Source organism: Astyanax mexicanus, chromosome 13, assembly GCF_023375975.1.
Source record: "Astyanax mexicanus isolate ESR-SI-001 chromosome 13, AstMex3_surface, whole genome shotgun sequence".
NCBI lineage: Eukaryota > Metazoa > Chordata > Actinopteri > Characiformes > Acestrorhamphidae > Astyanax > Astyanax mexicanus.
Window position 1 is genome coordinate 26,492,256 of NC_064420.1, and position 19,605 is coordinate 26,511,860.

Consider the following 19,605-nt stretch of genomic DNA (forward strand, 5'->3'; position numbering starts at 1 on the left):
ACAAAAATGGGGGTTAAGCAGACTACTGCACATTTCAGTGTGTCTAACATTTGGAAGATATTGAACATACTAAGGTAAGTAAGTGTGGCAGAGAGGAGTAATCTTGATAATGCACGACTACGCCACCCAGAGGTGATTTCACCTCTAGGAAAAGAGGGCTGGCACTTAAGGCCTAAGAGAGAATAAGACACCCAGGTTCGACACACTCGGAGGCCAGAGACGGGGTACCATCAGTTAAGGAAAATTTATTGACAATTATTTTAAAACATATTTCCACACACACACACAGGGCAGACCAGAAACTCCCTTCTTGGACAACAGTATAAAAACTAGAAATAGTAGAATTTACTTTACTAAAAACAAATTTAGGGAGGAACTGGGCTGAGGGCTTACCACGGCAGAAGAAAGTACAGGAAGAGGAAATAGTCAACACTACAAACCACACATCTCAACACCCAGCGTGCTCTACACTACAGGAAAGGTGAACAGCATTCCACATCCCCGAACCCGCCGCTTTGGCCCACAGCTCCGGTCCAACTAAGAGACACAAAGAAAAAAACAATTATTAAAAGCTACCAGCGGTGAAGGGAGAGAGACCAATTACAATTGCTCGAAATGTACTTATCTTTTTATGGGCCCTGGTCTCTTACAACCTCACCTTATACCACTCCAACACTAAAAAGACAAACACACAGCCAAGAAGGGAATTCCACAACCACTGTTCTTGTTTTTGTTAATTCAAAAAACACAGAAACAAACTTAAACTTTGTTAAAGTAAATGGACAAATGAAAGTTCAATCTGGCAAAATAAATTAAATCAGAAGCAAACTCAGCAAAAAAGATTAAATAAACAGAGGTTAGGTCAAAAGCAACTCCACACAATAAATCAGAAATAGACCAAAAAGAAATCAAAAGCAAACCCAAATTAGTAAATCATGAATAAACCCGAAATTAAGTCAAAGCAAATCCCAAATTAATAAGCCAGAATAAACCTCAAAGGTCCAAAACAGCAAATCAGAAATAAAGCAAAAATATTAATTTAATCCAATAAAAAAAACTCCACAAAATAAATCAGAAATAAATCAAAAAGGAATCAATCAAAAGCAACCCAAATTAATAAATCAGGAATAAACCTGAAATTAAGTCAAAGCAAATCCCAAATTAATAAGCCAGAATAAACCTCAAAGGTCCAAACCAGCAAATCAAAAATAAAGCAGAAATATAATTTTAATCCAATAAAGAAAAAAAATACACAAAAATAAACTCCAGCAAATCTTAACTCAAAATAAAGACAAAAGAAAATCAATACAACAAAATATCAAAATAACTAAAGGCAAATCAAAGCTGATTTAACAAATGAAATGAAGAAAAGCAAGACAAAAACTCAAAATAACTAGGAGCAAATGAAAATTAATGAAACAAAACTAAATAAACTCAGGCAAAACAGCAGCACTGTGGGGAGGCTGGAATCAGTCAGCACAATCTGGACACTAAAACCTATAAAAAAATGCACCAAGCTACAATTAATTTAACTACTACTCAATATAAAATAAATGCAGCTTATATACATACCAGTATAGAGCATCAGTTTCTCCCAGCAGCTATAGCAGACAATGACGACAGCACACAGCAGCAGGTAATGGCTAGGGCAAACAGCAGCTCCAGCAGACAATGGCTACAGCAAAGCAGCTCCAGCAGAACAATGGCTACAGCAAAGCAGCACAGTCACCATCACTAACCCACAACCCAAGAAATAAAAGTTAGCTAAACGCCATATACACAGCCAAAACATACACAAAGAGGAGCAGGCATACCTTAGTGAAAGTGAAACTGCACTGACACAGTCAGAGACACACAGCCGCGCTGGACTGGCAATAACACCACGAGCCCGCAACTACAAGCGAATAAGGAGAGTTAATAATTAAGCCAAACTGTCATATTATGCCATAATACTGTAACCAGATACCTGAAACTCTTGAGAAGTAACGCAAACAATCGCGCTAAACTCCACGCTGAACGCTGCCGGCACGGAAGTCAGAGCCCGGAGCAATGAGGAGGGGGAACAGGAAGTGCACCATGAATAGTCATCCCCTACCCATATATAGAGTACAAAGGGGCCGCCCAGTAATTTAAAGCAGCCACACAGCTTCACCAGCAGTATAGGTGGGGTAACAAACCCAACCTGCTACAATCTACCCCCGCATTTTGCATCGTCGCCCCGACGATGAACCAAACTAAGGGGGCCAACACCAAGGCCTAAAAAGAGCCGACTGCGTATTGACTAACCCTGATGGTTCATCTACCCCGTTATCTACACTACCAGCGGAACGCGGAAGGCGGTGAATATTAGAATGCTGGCCAGCTGTAGCACGTGCCGTGCGACGCACAGAGGACAGACCAGAGCAGGGTTGCCCTGTTAAAAACAAGGACGAATCCGAGGGCTGACGCCCTCCTTGTACGGTAGTGGCATCTAAAATCCCCTCCTGTGCTGGTTGCACTGTAGGAGGCACAGTGGTACCAGAACCGCTTGGTACAGCTACCTCCGGGGAAATAGTCTCTGATACCAACAGCCATAGATCACAATCGCTGGAGGTGTCCACAGGTGCTACTGGAACTGGTGGAGGGGAATCCCTAGGAGGAAGAAGAGGGCCTTGAGCCTGTACTTGAGCCTTCAACATATTACGATGCACATGCTTGATCTTACCTAGGTCACTTACCGGGGCAACTGTATAAACAGCTCCTTCCCCAGGAGGGGTTCTCAGCACCTGATGGACTACCGAGCTCCAAACATCTTGGATCTTGTGGCGTCCCCGGGCACTATGGTCCCGGAGATAAACCAACTGACCCTCCTGTAGGGGGACCTCCCTAACTCGCTGATCATGCCGTTCCTTCCGGCGACCAGCAGCTACAAGCAACCGGTCATGAGCCCCTTCAAATGCCAATCTAAGCCTGGCCTGATGCTCAATCACCCAGTCTTGGACCTCCCCTGGTACCGGTTCCTGTACCTGACCTAGCAGGAAATCTACAGGGAGTCTAGGTTCCTGGCCAAACATTAGATAATAAGGAGACTCTCCAGTGCCCTGATGAGGAGTGGTGTTATAACAAAAAATGACCTGTGGCAAGTTGGATGCCCAGTCCTGCTTCCGGGAAGTTGGCAAAGTACGTAGAAGGTTGTGAAGTGTTCTATTGAAGCGCTCACACTGCCCATTACCAGCAGGATGATATGGGGTGGTCCGAGATCTTTCCACCCCATATAAATGGCAAAACTGCTGTATGAGAGCGCTCTCAAAGCTTCTACCCTGATCAGAGTGGATACGACCAGGGACGCCAAATTTATAAAACCATTCCCTCAGCAGAACCTGGGCCACTGTTGAAGCTCGCTGATCCCGAGTGGGGACTGCTATGGTGTATTTACTGAACACATCAGTCATTACAAGAACGTTTTCTAACCCATTACGGGATGGCTCCAACACAGTGAAGTCAATAGCCACAATCTCATTTGGCCTAGATGCCAGCAAATGGCCCATAAAACTATGGGGTACCGGTCCTGCGTCTTTGGCAACCTGACAACGCTCACACTCTCGGCACCACTGTTTGATGTCGGCAAACATCCCTGGCCAATAGCAACGCTGCCTTACCAGTTCAGAAGTTCGCTCAATACCCTGGTGGCCATGATCCTGGTGCAATTGTTTCAGTACCTCTGGCTTAAGAACTGCGGGTAGGAGGAGCTGGAAACTCTCCTCACCCCCGTCTGGCCGAAACACCCGGCGGTATAACACCCCGTCTCTTTCCACCAACCGGTCCCATTGGCGCAGCAGTGCCATGGCCGGTCTCGAGACCTGACGTTTTTCTGCAGAAGTGGGCTGAACCTGCTTCCGCCAAAACACCAAAACCTCTCTAAGGAGAGGATCTGCATCCTGCAAAGAATGGATGTCAACGGGTGAACTGCCTGGAAGCACAGAAACTAAAGCCTGGGTTGCGGAGACCACTGGGGAGGCCTGTTGGACTAGCTCCGGAACTGGGGTACCTGGTACATACTCTGTCACACTGGGACCTAACTGATACTGGCGAGACAGCGCATCTGCGTTTTTATTACTACGGCCAGAACGATACTTTATTTCAAAGTCAAAAGCCGCCAGCTGTGCAGCCCATCGATGCTCCATTGCCCCCAGTTTTGCTGACTGGAGATAGCTCAGTGGATTGTTATCCGTATATACCACACACTTGTGTCCCAAGAGGTATTCACGGAACTTTTCTGTCATGGCCCATTTAAGGGCCAGAAATTCCAACTTCATGGAACTATAATTATCCATGTTGCGCTCAGGAGGCCGAAGACCTCGACTGGCATAGGCTACAGGCCGAACAGCACCGTCATGCTCTTGAGAGAGGACAGCCCCGAGACCACTGTAACTAGCATCAATCTCCAAAATAAAAGGGAGCGAAAAATCTGCATAGGCCAAGACTGGCGCGGAAACCAACCTTGCCTTCAAAGCCTCAAAACTCTGCTCACACTGAGCAGTCCAGGCCATCCCCAGAGCCTGTCCTGAACCCTTCTTGGTCTTGCTGCCCACAAGTGCAGCCACCAACTTATGCAGAGGCCCTGCTAGTTGAGCAAAACCCTCTACAAAACGCCTGTAGTAACTGGCAAATCCAAGAAAGGATCGCAGCTCTGATACCGTACGAGGACGCTGCCACTGTGCTACCGCCTCGATCTTAGCTGGATCAGTGGAGACACCCTTATTGGAGATCACATGCCCCAAATAGCCAACTTCCTGTTTGAAGAACACACATTTACTCAACTTGGCTTTCAGACCCTCCTTTTGAAGGCGTCCAAGTACCACTTCCAGTCGTTGAAGGTGCTGTGAAACAGAAGATGAGAAAACAATAATATCATCAAGGTAAAGGAGAAGTGACTGATACTGTTGATCCCCGAACATGCGCTGCATCAACCGCTGGAACGTACTTGGAGCATTGCAAAGTCCAAATGGCATCCTATTCCATTCGAAGAGGCCAAATGGTGTACAAAAAGCAGTTTTTGGCTTGTCTTGTTCAGCCACTGGAACCTGGTTATACCCACTGGCCAGATCTAAAGTAGAGAACCAGCGGGCTCCAGAAAGTGCATCCAGGCTTTCCTCAATGCGAGGCAGAGGGAAGGCATCTTTGCGTGTCTTGCTATTAAGCAACCGGTAATCCACACACATGCGCAGACTTCCATCTTTTTTTTTTACAAGAACGATTGGAGAGGCATAAGGACTACTACTCTCCCTTACTACCTGGGCCTCTAGAAGCTGGTCAATGTGAGCTTTCACCAGTTCATAGTCCGATGGAGGAATGCGTCTATGCCTCTGCCGTACTGGAATATTATCCAACAAAGGAATCTCATGTTCTATGAGGTTTGTACAGCCCAAGTCACCATCATGGGCTGAGAAGACTGAATTATACTTCTGTAGGAGAGACCTAACCACTCCCTGTTCTTGATCTGTCAAAGCTGACAAATCTACAGCCTCTACTCCGTTTGGTGCAGAGCTAGCAACTACCTGGGAGGATACAGTGGCAGTGGTGGACCTGACCTCAGTAATGCCTGTAGGTAAACTTATGACCTGTACCATGCTTAGAGAGCCAAGATGAGTATGTGGATGAAGAAAGACTTCTGCAATTCCGACATTAACTATCGGGACATAGACTGTGCCTCTATTGACCTGAACAAGACAGGGAGAAGCCAAGAGGCCTGCTGGCAGACCCACCTCCAATGGCTCAAAGAAAGCAGAACGCCCCAATGGTAATTCGGCACAAGTGCTGGCAACTAATTTCATCACGCCACCAGGTATACGCACTGCCCGAGTTCCTCTAACCTTAACGGTACCCATTGGGTCTCTAGGCACTTGGGCTGCAGACTGGTGGCACTGCTGCAAAGCTGCAACAACCGGGCTGGGAGCATGCGCCACTGAGGGCAACTGAAAAAAAGAAGAGCCATGTAACCCAAACAGTTCATGGTAACATCGGCTAATAATATTCATCCCCAAAACACCAGGGACTGTAGAAGAAGCACCAGGGGGATCCTTCACAACCAGAATCCCACAACGAGGCATCACCTTATTGCACAGCAAAACCTCCAGCTCCAAATAACCTATATAAGGGATGTCAAGCCCGTTTGCTGCACGCAGCTGTAACCAGTGACAGGACTGAAGACGGTCATGGCCCCAAGGTTCAAACTGCTGCAAAAAGAAGCTCTCAGTCACGGTAGATACCATAGAACCAGTATCTAATAAGCAGGAAACAATAACACCACCAATTGAAACATCAATGACTGGACAGGATGATATTAATCTAGACACATTACCTGCCCTGGAGCCTAAAAACGCCCCCTCTGAACTGTGGCTCTGCAGCTCAGTGGGCTTCAGTTTTCCGGCTGAGACGGGCGAGATGGTTGGGCTGCATTCTGAGGCAGAGCCCTAGGAGGAGGACAAACACGTTCCCCGTCACACTCCCTCGCAAAGTGACCTGGCTGTTGGCATCGTCGACAAACTATGCGCCCCTGATAAGGACGACTAGGTCCAGAGGAAGTCTGCAGAGAAGCAACAGTTCGTGTTAACTGGTTAAGCTGCTCTTGCTGACGCTTCAGCATATCCTTCAACTCCCCTAATTCTGCTGGCTGAGAGCCCACTGAAGGGACTGGACAGGAACTTCCCTGTACCCCATACTGCAACCCATAAGCTGACGGTAGGGAAAAACTACGTCCCCGAGCACCTCCTGGTAACCCCTCCCTCTCCCAGCGAAGCGCTTCCCCACGTACCTCCAACAGTGTAGCGGTAGGCTGCCGACGGACAAGCTGCTTTAACTCTCTTCGAAGAGCACCATCTATCACATGCTCTATGAACTGGTCCCTAAGTAAAACCTCCCCATTAAGCATTCCCTCAGGGGCATGCTGCTTAACTGACTCCATTATAGCCATTAAAGCCAAAGAAAACTCCTGCAATGTTTCTCCTTCCTGTTGCTTTCTGGAAAAAAATGCCTGCTGCAAGGTCACATAAGATTGGGAGCAACCATAAAGGTCTCTTAAAATGGCAAAAATTCTATCTGGGTCTCCTCTCTCTGCACTAGGGCGGTACTTTATCTCTTCCCTGGCTTCCCCTTCTAAATGATCAAAGATAAAGAAAGCTTGATCAACTGCAGAAAGGTGACGGACCCGCATACAAACCTGTACCTCCTCAATCCATTCCACTATACCTATTCCTGTTCTGCCATTAAATAAGGGACACTTACGGTCTCGTGGAATTACCACAAGACGTTCTGTAACAGCACTAGCAGCAGCAGATGGGACATTACTTACCACAACAGGAACAGCTGGAACAGTGCCTATACCAGAGCTAGTTGAAGCAGCAGCCCTTTCCTGAAGCAGCCGCTCATTGTCAGCCTTAAGCTGCAACACTAGATCTCTAAGCTGCTGCATCTCCTCCTCCATCCCAACAAAGGGCAAGCTGCACAAAACTCAATGAAACAAGCACTTCAATTAAACAAACCTCTTAAACAAATGCTGCTGTTTTGCCTATTATTTAATCTAAAAATATCTAGTCACTAAAGGACCACACGTCTCTGGCTCTCAAAAGTGACCCTGCCGACTACGCCAAAATGTGGCAGAGAGGAGTAATCTTGATAATGCACGACTACGCCACCCAGAGGTGATTTCACCTCTAGGAAAAGAGGGCTGGCACTTAAGGCCTAAGAGAGAATAAGACACCCAGGTTCGACACACTCGGAGGCCAGAGACGGGGTACCATCAGTTAAGGAAAATTTATTGACAATTATTTTAAAACATATTTCCACACACACACACAGGGCAGACCAGAAACTCCCTTCTTGGACAACAGTATAAAAACTAGAAATAGTAGAATTTACTTTACTAAAAACAAATTTAGGGAGGAACTGGGCTGAGGGCTTACCACGGCAGAAGAAAGTACAGGAAGAGGAAATAGTCAACACTACAAACCACACATCTCAACACCCAGCGTGCTCTACACTACAGGAAAGGTGAACAGCATTCCACATCCCCGAACCCGCCGCTTTGGCCCACAGCTCCGGTCCAACTAAGAGACACAAAGAAAAAAACAATTATTAAAAGCTACCAGCGGTGAAGGGAGAGAGACCAATTACAATTGCTCGAAATGTACTTATCTTTTTATGGGCCCTGGTCTCTTACAACCTCACCTTATACCACTCCAACACTAAAAAGACAAACACACAGCCAAGAAGGGAATTCCACAACCACTGTTCTTGTTTTTGTTAATTCAAAAAACACAGAAACAAACTTAAACTTTGTTAAAGTAAATGGACAAATGAAAGTTCAATCTGGCAAAATAAATTAAATCAGAAGCAAACTCAGCAAAAAAGATTAAATAAACAGAGGTTAGGTCAAAAGCAACTCCACACAATAAATCAGAAATAGACCAAAAAGAAATCAAAAGCAAACCCAAATTAGTAAATCATGAATAAACCCGAAATTAAGTCAAAGCAAATCCCAAATTAATAAGCCAGAATAAACCTCAAAGGTCCAAAACAGCAAATCAGAAATAAAGCAAAAATATTAATTTAATCCAATAAAAAAAACTCCACAAAATAAATCAGAAATAAATCAAAAAGGAATCAATCAAAAGCAACCCAAATTAATAAATCAGGAATAAACCTGAAATTAAGTCAAAGCAAATCCCAAATTAATAAGCCAGAATAAACCTCAAAGGTCCAAACCAGCAAATCAAAAATAAAGCAGAAATATAATTTTAATCCAATAAAGAAAAAAAATACACAAAAATAAACTCCAGCAAATCTTAACTCAAAATAAAGACAAAAGAAAATCAATACAACAAAATATCAAAATAACTAAAGGCAAATCAAAGCTGATTTAACAAATGAAATGAAGAAAAGCAAGACAAAAACTCAAAATAACTAGGAGCAAATGAAAATTAATGAAACAAAACTAAATAAACTCAGGCAAAACAGCAGCACTGTGGGGAGGCTGGAATCAGTCAGCACAATCTGGACACTAAAACCTATAAAAAAATGCACCAAGCTACAATTAATTTACCTACTACTCCATATAAAATAAATGCAGCTTATATACATACCAGTATAGAGCATCAGTTTCTCCCAGCAGCTATAGCAGACAATGACGACAGCACACAGCAGCAGGTAATGGCTAGGGCAAACAGCAGCTCCAGCAGACAATGGCTACAGCAAAGCAGCTCCAGCAGAACAATGGCTACAGCAAAGCAGCACAGTCACCATCACTAACCCACAACCCAAGAAATAAAAGTTAGCTAAACGCCATATACACAGCCAAAACATACACAAAGAGGAGCAGGCATACCTTAGTGAAAGTGAAACTGCACTGACACAGTCAGAGACACACAGCCGCGCTGGACTGGCAATAACACCACGAGCCCGCAACTACAAGCGAATAAGGAGAGTTAATAATTAAGCCAAACTGTCATATTATGCCATAATACTGTAACCAGATACCTGAAACTCTTGAGAAGTAACGCAAACAATCGCGCTAAACTCCACGCTGAACGCTGCCGGCACGGAAGTCAGAGCCCGGAGCAATGAGGAGGGGGAACAGGAAGTGCACCATGAATAGTCATCCCCTACCCATATATAGAGTACAAAGGGGCCGCCCAGTAATTTAAAGCAGCCACACAGCTTCACCAGCAGTATAGGTGGGGTAACAAACCCAACCTGCTACATAAGGTTAATATATGATAAGTGGTGTCACTGGCTTTAATATCACCACTGATAGAATAACCTGCTGCAGCAGATAAACACACTGATAGAGGCTAGCGGTCCGGCGCTGTGGAATTACCGTAATTACCCTAATAATGCGCACTTAAAGTCTGTGAGACTGCAAGGCTAAATATGAACGTTTATAAGGTTGGTGCTGAAAATTAAAGCAGTGACCACTAAAACAAAATTGAGTACAGTCAGTCTTAGAGTCTTCTGGAGAACATAAATAATGTCTACTAGTCAAGTCAAGTCATTATCAACCGCTTCATCCATTAAGGGTCGCGGGGGGGTGCTGGAGCCTATCCCAGCCGGCATCGGGCGGAAGGCAGGATACACCCTGGACAGGCCGCCAATCCATCGCAGGGCAGACAGACACAGACAGACACACAGACACATTCACTCACACACTCACACCTAAGGGGCAATTTCAACCAAGTTCCAATTAGCCTGAACGTGCCGTCTTTGGCCTGTGGGAGGAAACCGGAGAACCCGGAGGAAACCCACGCAGACACGGGGAGAACGTGCAAACTCCGCACAGAAAGACCCGGGTCGCCCCAGCCGGGAATCGAACGCAGGCCGTCTTGCTGTGAGGCGGAAGTGCTACCCACTGCGCCACCGTGCCGCCCATAATGTCTACTATGTAATAATATTACGTTATTTTTTTATTATTTTTTTTTCTTTTAAAAATGGGGTTTAAGCAGATTACGACACACTGTAGTATTTTACAATATGTTGCTAATATTTGGAAGATAATGATGATAGTAAGGTAATTAAGGTTACTACTACTACAAATGGTGTCACTCAAATATGCCTTTAATATCACCACTGATAGAATAATTGTTTGTGCAGACTGATTTAGATCTATAGTTCCCCAGGTGGGATGTAAGGGTTTTCAGTAGTTAATGTTGATTTGAGCAGTAAGTAATAAGTAGTTATTATAAAGGAGACATAATTAGTAAGTAGTTCTCTGGGAGATATGTAAGTCTCAGTAATTATTGTGAAGTTAATAGTGAACTACTATAATCATTAGTTCAGTACTATCTACTGAGTAATTATTCAGTACTCCCTGGTAGTTAATAGAAAATATTTAGGTGTTAATGCAGCACTATTAATTAGTTACTGCTTAGTTACCTATTAACTATGGGACAGTATTATAAAGTGTTACCAGAAAATCTACTTATTGTAGAACACGCTTTGATTAAACTTAATATAATTGTTATATTTAAGATTCCCTTGTGATGCGATGTGTAGAAGATCGAATTATCTTTAATTAAAACATAACTTTATTCATAACCTAAACCATAACCCCACCATAAATCTAAAAATGGTGTTTTGTGGAAACAATTTTTCCCCTAGGTGTGCAACATGCATTCATCACCATGCTTTACAGTTTTTAAGGTTTTTTTTTTTTAGGAAATACAGTCTTTTATATTTACTATTTATGCCTTTGCCTACTGTAGCACATCAAATTGTGAGCGCTGATACTAGGCCACAAATAAGGTTTACATTTACTTACTTACTACTTTGAAAATCATGTGTGTGCAAGCATGCTGCACAGAAGAACAGTGCACCAGACCTTCAGCATTCCTTATTAAAGAAACCTACCTACTTACCTTCCTTCCTTCTTTTGCTCCTTATGGAAAGTGTATGGCAAATAGTCTTTAGAACTGAAAAAAGCCAGCATAAGCACAAGAGCTTTCCTTTTTCCAGTTATCTTTATTTTGCATAGTAATAAAAAAGCAAACAACAGAGGTTTTAGACTGCAAAGTCATGCAAGTCTCCAAATTCAGTTACTTTTACTACTAATTTACTACTAATTTTTACTACAGATACAGGAGAAGAACCACATATACATATACATATTAAAACAGGTAAAACAAAGGTACCAGACATCTTTATAATGCTCACATTACAGTAAATCTCACAGTCAATTTTCAACCCATATTTATAAAAGTATTATCAGTTCTACATAGGATGAACTCCTTCAGCTAAGTGAAGTTCAGATTTCTCCCAACCAATAGTCTTTTTAGAACCTATAGAAGAGTGTGAACAGTGTCAAACTATCAAAAGGTAAACACAGTTAAGTATATGCACAATAGTCTTTATTTGTAATCAGTAAAGGGTACCTTGCATTGTTATTGCAACTTATTTTATAGCCTCCCCTACTTTGTGAACATTAGTTACATTTTTTTTTTCATGGTTAAATCACATGAAAAAAATCACGTTTAAGCACACAATTCAAAGAACCAGAACATATGAAATATTTCAACACTTTACATTTTTTTATGGTACTCACGCCTGATTTAATATATTTAATATATTTGTTTTCTTTATAAACAGTATAAGTAAAAAACACAGGGACAGGCAAAACAGGCAAAATAGAGCATTACCTAGTATTATACAATTATATACAACAAGAAATATGATATAAAGCACTGGTGAGTATTCCCAAAGTAAATATGTGATACTGAAAAATCAAAGGCAGCGATCTTTTCTGCAAATAATGATCCAAACAAGGACTTCACCCTCTTCTCAGTTTGTAAGAGCAGATCAGATATTTGGGTTTCAAATGCTGTAAAACACAGAGAACAGTAGAGGAAGCTGTAAGTAACATGGATAAAATTAGTGTCAGTATCAGTTTGTTTGGAAACTTAGACTTTAATTTAGTGGTGTCAATTGATAAAGAAAATGTAAACAGGTAATTAACTATGGTTAATCACACTTGTTCTTAAGATGCAAGTTTTTATGATGACTTTTTAAATGCAAATAAAAGAATGAAAGTAGGAAATGTAAAATGCAATTATATTTATATTAGTGGTGTCAATTTTAATACTATTATATGCTTTTTTAAGGGGAAATTAAATCAACAAGGGTGCTGGAATAAAGAATGCATGACAAACTGGATACAACTTTTTTTACTTTATTATAAACATTTCAGCCTGGTTGTAAGGATTTCCTAATAAGAACTTAATTTCCTGAATATAAAAGGGCATTTTCACACTTGTAGTTTATTTCTATGGTCTGGATCAGTTGATGAGTTTGTTTACTTGAAGTGTTTTCTCACTCTGTTTGGTTTGGTTTCACACAGGCATACACCTAAACACACCAAAATGCGCACCAATAAACCACACGAGCACATTGTCTCCTCTGATTGGTCAGAGATGTCTGGGCGGGACAGATGTATTAAACGCAGTGTTGTGGCTGCGAGCAGTGAACGCTGCACTTACTGCACTCTTAGTGTGTGAACAGCATGAAGCAGCAGAGACAGCGTTTGTTCATAGCAGTATATTATCTGGCTGACATATTAGATTAAACTGCGCCTTATCAGCAGTTTAGCTCAATTAAAAGAAGTATATTTGATAGCTGGGTTGGATTGAGACCAGATCACGTTCTCACCACAAGCGAGACAAGCAAGATTATACAAGATGTCTGTACAGAGACAGAAAGTATGTTAGTAACTCACAGTAGATTCTCCAATTTACAGTGTGGATCCTCCAGTAGATCAGAAAGCAGCTTCACTCCGGATTTTCCTGGTTTATTGTGGCACAGGTTCAACTCTCTCAGGTGAGAAGGGTTGGATTTGAGTGCTGAAGCCAGAGCAGCACAGCCTACGTCAGTAATACTGCACTTAGACAGCCTGCAGAGAGAAAGAGCATTGAACAAGGAGATATACAAAAACTGGAAGATGATGCTTTGTACAGATGTAAAGGGTATTTATTAACATAACAATTAGAAACTGAACAATGCTATGGAGGAACAATAATGCATGATGAAAATGCAAATGAAAACTAAAACAAAACAAGACAACACTGACACTGGCAAGATATACAATCCACACTGCAAACATGCATGCTGACTGTACTCCAAAAGGAGGGACCAAAAATAAATTAAGAGGTACTTATTACTTAAGAGGTAACACACAACAAGTTTTACCTTAGACACAAATAAATCCACTTATGAACAGGGGTAGATTAAACAAAAACATCAGCAATGAAGCAAATGGATATAAATGCATGAAGAATCAAACAAAAAGCCATTCACACTGACAAGACTAGGCAACAGGTGTGTGACAGAAAACACTTCCTCAGATTGAATCCTCTTTCACACAGAAACATTTACCACTCATTAAGCAGGACAGGTGTAAGCATAATAATTTCAACCTGAAGTATTTTAGAAAAGATTAAGCTGATGGCTGAATATTTCAAGAAAAGTATAAAAAAGACTGTGAAATTTTTACACAAACACACACAGTTTCACAAAGGCGGTGATCTGACCCTAGTATCTCCAGTTTACAGTGCGGATTCTCCAAGCCAGTACAAAGCAGCTTCACTCCTAAGTCCCGCAGCAGTTCATTGTAACTCAAATTCAGTTCTTTAAGACTTGAGGACTTTATGCTGAGAACTGAAGCCAAAGCTGCACAGCTTTTCTCTGTGAGGTCACAGTCACATAGCCTGAGAGAGAAATGATGACATGTCAGAAAAATCTGATCACATGTTTCTCCATTCTTAGTGATAAAGGGGTGCTCTCACCTCAGTATCTCCAGTTTACAGTGTGAACTCTTCAGTCCAGCAGAGAGTAGCTTCACTCCTGAGTCTTGCAGCAGGTCATTATTAGTCAAGTTCAGATCATTCAGATTCGAGGAGTTTGAGCTGAGAGCTGAGGCCAAAGCAGCACAGGCTTTCTCTGTGAGATTACAGTTGCACAGCCTTAAAGAGAAAATGAAGGAAAAGATCCAGGTGTCCATTCTCACTCTGTAATGCCTTGTCCACTGCAGACTTGAGGAAGTCTGACATTGTGGACTGTTTGAAAATAACAGAGAGATTAGTAGTCAGGTGTTTTGTTACATCTTTACAGACAAATGTGAGAAATGCGTATAATGCAGCCAGAAACTCCTGAACACTCAGGTGAATAAAGCTGAACACTCTACTTAGGTGCAGCCAAAACTCTTCTCTGAAGATCTGAGTGCAAACTCCCGAGTACACTGATTCTTCTGAGACATCAATGCCACAATCTCTCAGGTATTCCTCATAGAAGATCAGATTGCCCTTTTCCAGCTGTTGAAAAGCGAGTTTTCCCAGAGCCAGAATACTCTCTTTAGTCTTCTGAGGATCCGGGTCACATTTTCCTTGGTACTTTTGGTTCCTGTGTTTTACCTGAAAGATAAGGAAGTGTGTGAACATTTGAGTCAAAGTCTTTGGGATCTCTCCAGTCTCTGCTTCACCCAACACTCTCTCTAGAACAGTGGCTGCAATCCAACAGAAGACTGGAATGTGGCACATGATGTAAAGGCTTCTTGATGATTTCATGTGCGTAATGATGTTATTGGCCAGGGTCTGATTACTAATTCTTTTCCTGAAGTACTCCTCTTTCTGGTGGTCACTGAACCCTCGGACCTCTGTTACCCTTTGAACATACTCAGGAGGGATCTGATTGGCTGCTGCTGGTCGAGAGGTTACCCAGATGAGGGCAGACTGGAGTAGATTCCCCATGATGAGGTTTGTCAACAGCACATCCACTGAGGCTTTATGTGTTACATCCCATAGCAGTTTATTATTTAGGAAATCTAGAGGAAGTCGACACTCATCCAGACCATCAAAAATAAACAAGATTTTGTAAGTATTACAGTCTACTGTTTGTAATGTATTTAGTTCATGGAAAAAGTGATGAAGAAGCTCCATCAGACTCAGTGGTTCCTTTATTATATTCAGTTTTTTGAAAGGAAGTGGGAATATGAAGTGAATTTCCTGATTTGCTTTTCCTTCGGCCCAGTCCAGAATGAACTTCTGCACAGAGACTGTTTTTCCAATTCCAGCAACTCCTTTAGTAAGAACTGTTTTGATTGATTTGTCTTTAAAGAGGTCATTGCAGTTGATTGGTTTCTCCTGTGTGTCTGGTCTCCTGGATGCCGTCTCGATCTGTCTGACCTCGTGTTCATTATTCACCTCTGTACTCCCTCCCTCTGTGATGTAGAGCTCTGTGTAGATCTCATTCAGAATGGTTGATGCTCCATGCAGTGAGATTCCCTCATTAATTCTTGTATATTCCTGCCTTAGTTTACTTTTGAGTTTTTGCTGATATGCAGAAGCCAGCTCTGAAACACAAAAAATATAAGCAAATCAATTTTCCTAGATGAATACAGAACAAAATATGACATCCCATATTCATGTTCAGCATTTTTCCAGATACAGTATACCTCAAATATACTGAAGTTTGTAACTGACACAAACATGGTTGTCTATGTTTATTATGTCATAGCACATGTAAACCATTTAGGTCTAAGAACTACAAAAACTAATTCATGCAATTATAGTAGTTGACGATGAGACTGGACTCAAGTTTTACTCATGACTGTTGGAATCAACAGTTTCATTTTACTCATACCTAATGTACAATCAGGTGCAACAAAGAATACGTGCAGACTGTCACCACAAAGGAAATCATGCTATAATGTTTATGACAGTTCTAGACTTTCATTTTTGGTCTTTGTTCGTTTGTAGCCTTTAGAATACAGTCTTTTATGTACTATATTACCAAAAGTATTTGCTTACCCATCCAAATAATGGAACTCTGGTTACAATCACTTCCATAGCCACAAGTGTATAAAAGCACCTGTACAAAATGTATACAAAATGTATACACTACATTTTGTATGCTACATTTAGCAAAATCTGTCATTCCTTTTGGCTTATTTGTGCATACAAAATGAACACGTTAAAACAAAAAAAAGCACAAAGCCAGCAAACCAATCAGGGTACATCTGAACTTGTTTTGACTTGTTTGACATGGCAACCTACTGCAATTTTATGGTTTAATGCCAGGGCATAAGTGCAAAGTGTTTTGAATGTTTATGCCTACATAAAAGAATACATGAAATATATGGAATATACGTAGTTTCACCAATGATTTGTCCTTTACTGTATTGCATATTAGAATGTAAGGAAAAAATCTGATGTAAAACTGTTTAAAGCACAATGTATTCATTTGTAACTAGATTGGGAATAAATCTTAAACTTAAAGTTCTTTTTTGCCACTTGGTTTGTGCCTATGTTTATTTTGATAGACATCAGTGTTAGACTAATTATTGACCATCTATTAAATGTTTAATGCACCAAGAGTGACAGTAGTAGTAGTTAATTAACTTAAAATGAGTTGATTAAGTAAGAGTCATTAGAGCTTAATTAATCATAGTACTGTATGTTTACATTTAAAACAGTACATTTAAAAAGAAAATACATTTACTTAAGTAAAGGTCTTGTACAGTATATGCAATTCTACTTTTATTGAAGTAATATTTTACCTTGGGTATCTCTTACAAGATTTCTATACTTCATCCACAACCGGGTAAATTATGTAAAGGTGCACATCCATTAATGTGTAATAATATTTTTAAATATTGAGTAAAATAAATTTGTTTCTGTTCTGAACAGATATATTTAAACTGGTCATTAAAGCTAAATAAGGCTATTTGTCATTGTTGAGAGTAAAAATGTGAATAGATTCTCAGCCTAATACTTACAAATGTAGTTTTATGCAAGGGAAAAAAATACTTTTTAAAAAAGTAAACAATCTGTGATATCTACATGCAGATGGTACCTTCAGAGAGAGCAGGAGCAAAAGGGACTCCAGCTGGAATGGCAGTGGGACTGGAAACCTCCTGACCTGAAGAAGAAATCAAAATATTGCCAAATTCAAACTGCATGAGCCGACACCTAACTGCCAAACTGATGATGTCTGATGATCTTAGTTGATCTGTGCAATGGTTTAGAAATAGGCTACTTTACTTAAAACTTTATGATGAAACACTGACATAACCTTAAATGCCTAACCTTAATGTAACCATAAACACACAGTACCAGGTTACAGTCAGTATTAAAGCGATGTCATGTTGCTGTTATGAAAGATGGACCTAACTTCACTTAAACACATGCTGTAAAGTGTTGCAACATCAGATTTGTGCAATTAACCCCTTAACAGGCCATGGCCCTTTAACTGGGCACAACTGCAGGTGATTTACAGTAAAACCATTTTTCTCTACAGTAAAATAAGTTGTTTACATTCTGAAAACATTGATGGTTTTGGGGATGCCTACAAAACTCTTGGAGAAGCTGCCTGTTCACTTTCTACTCCACTGAATAATTATAGATTAATAAGAGGAATCAACCCCAAGTTCTTACATTTTAATATGGACATAAACACTAGATAACTGTAGCGAAACAGTTAGGATTAGAAAAGGTTTGGAGGACCAAAACTTGTTTGATTTATATTCAGCAAAATATTGATTTAAAAAAAAAGGTTTTAGATTTGTATTTATTATATTTTAACAGATTTTTTACATATTTTCTATTTCAATTACAATAAGGATTTTTAGTAAGGTTTTTTATCAACCACTAAACCTTTGTATATAATTCTTGAATAGAAATCCTCTTGATATAGGTGTGTTATATCAGGCAGAAAATAAAAAAAGGCCCGCCTGTTAAGAGATAATGGGTTAAAGTGATGGTCTGAACTGTTACATTACTCATTACTGTACATAAATAATTATTACAGTTGTATAGACGTGTTCTGTCAGTGTTATAGCACTGTTGCTATACAAGTTTAACAAGTTTATTTGGTTGTTTAGTTTTTTTATAATGTTTTTCAGTAAAAAGAACTTAAAGCTCAAAATTTCAACGCTTAAATGTCTGACCGTTATACAGCTAATATCTCATTTTAAACACTGAGCCAAACTTACTTGACCATTAACTGACACTCCCTTATGCCTCCTTGTTATTACTCACCTCCCTGTACGATGGTGATGTTCATAGGAGCTTGTATGGTATTTCCAAAAAATCCAGGAGAAGCAAGTCTTCCACCGGTCTGAGCATTCATGTTGATTTCCACTGGACTGGTGCACGCTGGTGGAGTTTCCATTTTTAGTTCAGTAAGAACAGTTCTTTACAGTGATTTCTTCTGTAATATCTCTACAAACATTTATTCTATCATCTCCCCAGAAAACTACAGCTACCTGATGCTGAGAGTCGCTGTCAGATACATTAGTTTGGTCTGGGTTGATTTCGCTATCTGTGAAGGAAGTGCTTCATTTGTCCTTTAACGGCTACTCTCAGAAAGTGGGAGGAGCAGGAAAAGGAGGACAGTTCAGCAAAACAGTCTGTTATCTGTTCCCTCAAGTGAACATTGAGAGAGAGAGAGAGAGAGAGAGAGAGAGAGAGAGAGAGAGACCAACAAGGAAAGAGAGAGTGAGAGACAGAAAAACAGAGAGAAAAACAGACAGACAGAGAGAGAAAGAGTGGGACAGAAAGAGAAAGACAGAGAAACACAGAGAAAGAGAAAATAAGACACAGAGGGAGAGTGTAAGAGAGAGAGAGAGAAAGAGAGATAGAAAAAGAGAGAGAGAACAACACACACAGAGAAAGAGAGAGGAAGGGAGAGACAAAGAGTGAGATAGAAAATGAGAGAAAAACAGACAGAGAGAGAAAGAGAGACAGACAGACACAAAGAGAGAGAGACAGACAGAGCAAAAGAAAGACAGAGTGGCACAGAAAAAGAAAGAGATTGTGAGACAGAGAGACTTGAGAGAGAGAGACAGAAAGATAGAGAGACCAATAAGGAAAGAGAGGAAAAGAGAGAGTTTAAACCAGACTTCATTCACATGTTCAGGTTTAACAGATAATTATGGAGGATCAAAACTGGCAAAATTAAAAATAATAATAAAATAAAAATGTAAGTAAATCACAAATTAAAAGTAATATGGTGATTAAAACGGTAAAGAATAATTATAATTAACATAAAAATAAATACATATCCATAAAAATGTTGGGGCGGTGTTTAGTA

General features: G+C 40.8%; 1 long non-coding RNA gene and 1 pseudogene across 1 annotated transcript; both read right to left on the reverse strand.

The window, feature by feature from the left end:
* Positions 1-83: 83 nt before the first annotated feature.
* Positions 84-8,285, reverse strand: LOC125806776 (uncharacterized). Its single transcript, XR_007441618.1, has 2 exons — positions 7,878-8,285; positions 84-329 (listed from the first exon to the last, which is right to left on the reverse strand). It is a non-coding gene; the product is annotated as an uncharacterized LOC125806776 (long non-coding RNA).
* A 3,185-nt stretch (positions 8,286-11,470) lies between these two features.
* Positions 11,471-18,870, reverse strand: LOC111194156 (NLR family CARD domain-containing protein 3-like; annotated as a pseudogene).
* Between the last annotated feature and the right edge of the window lie 735 nt (positions 18,871-19,605).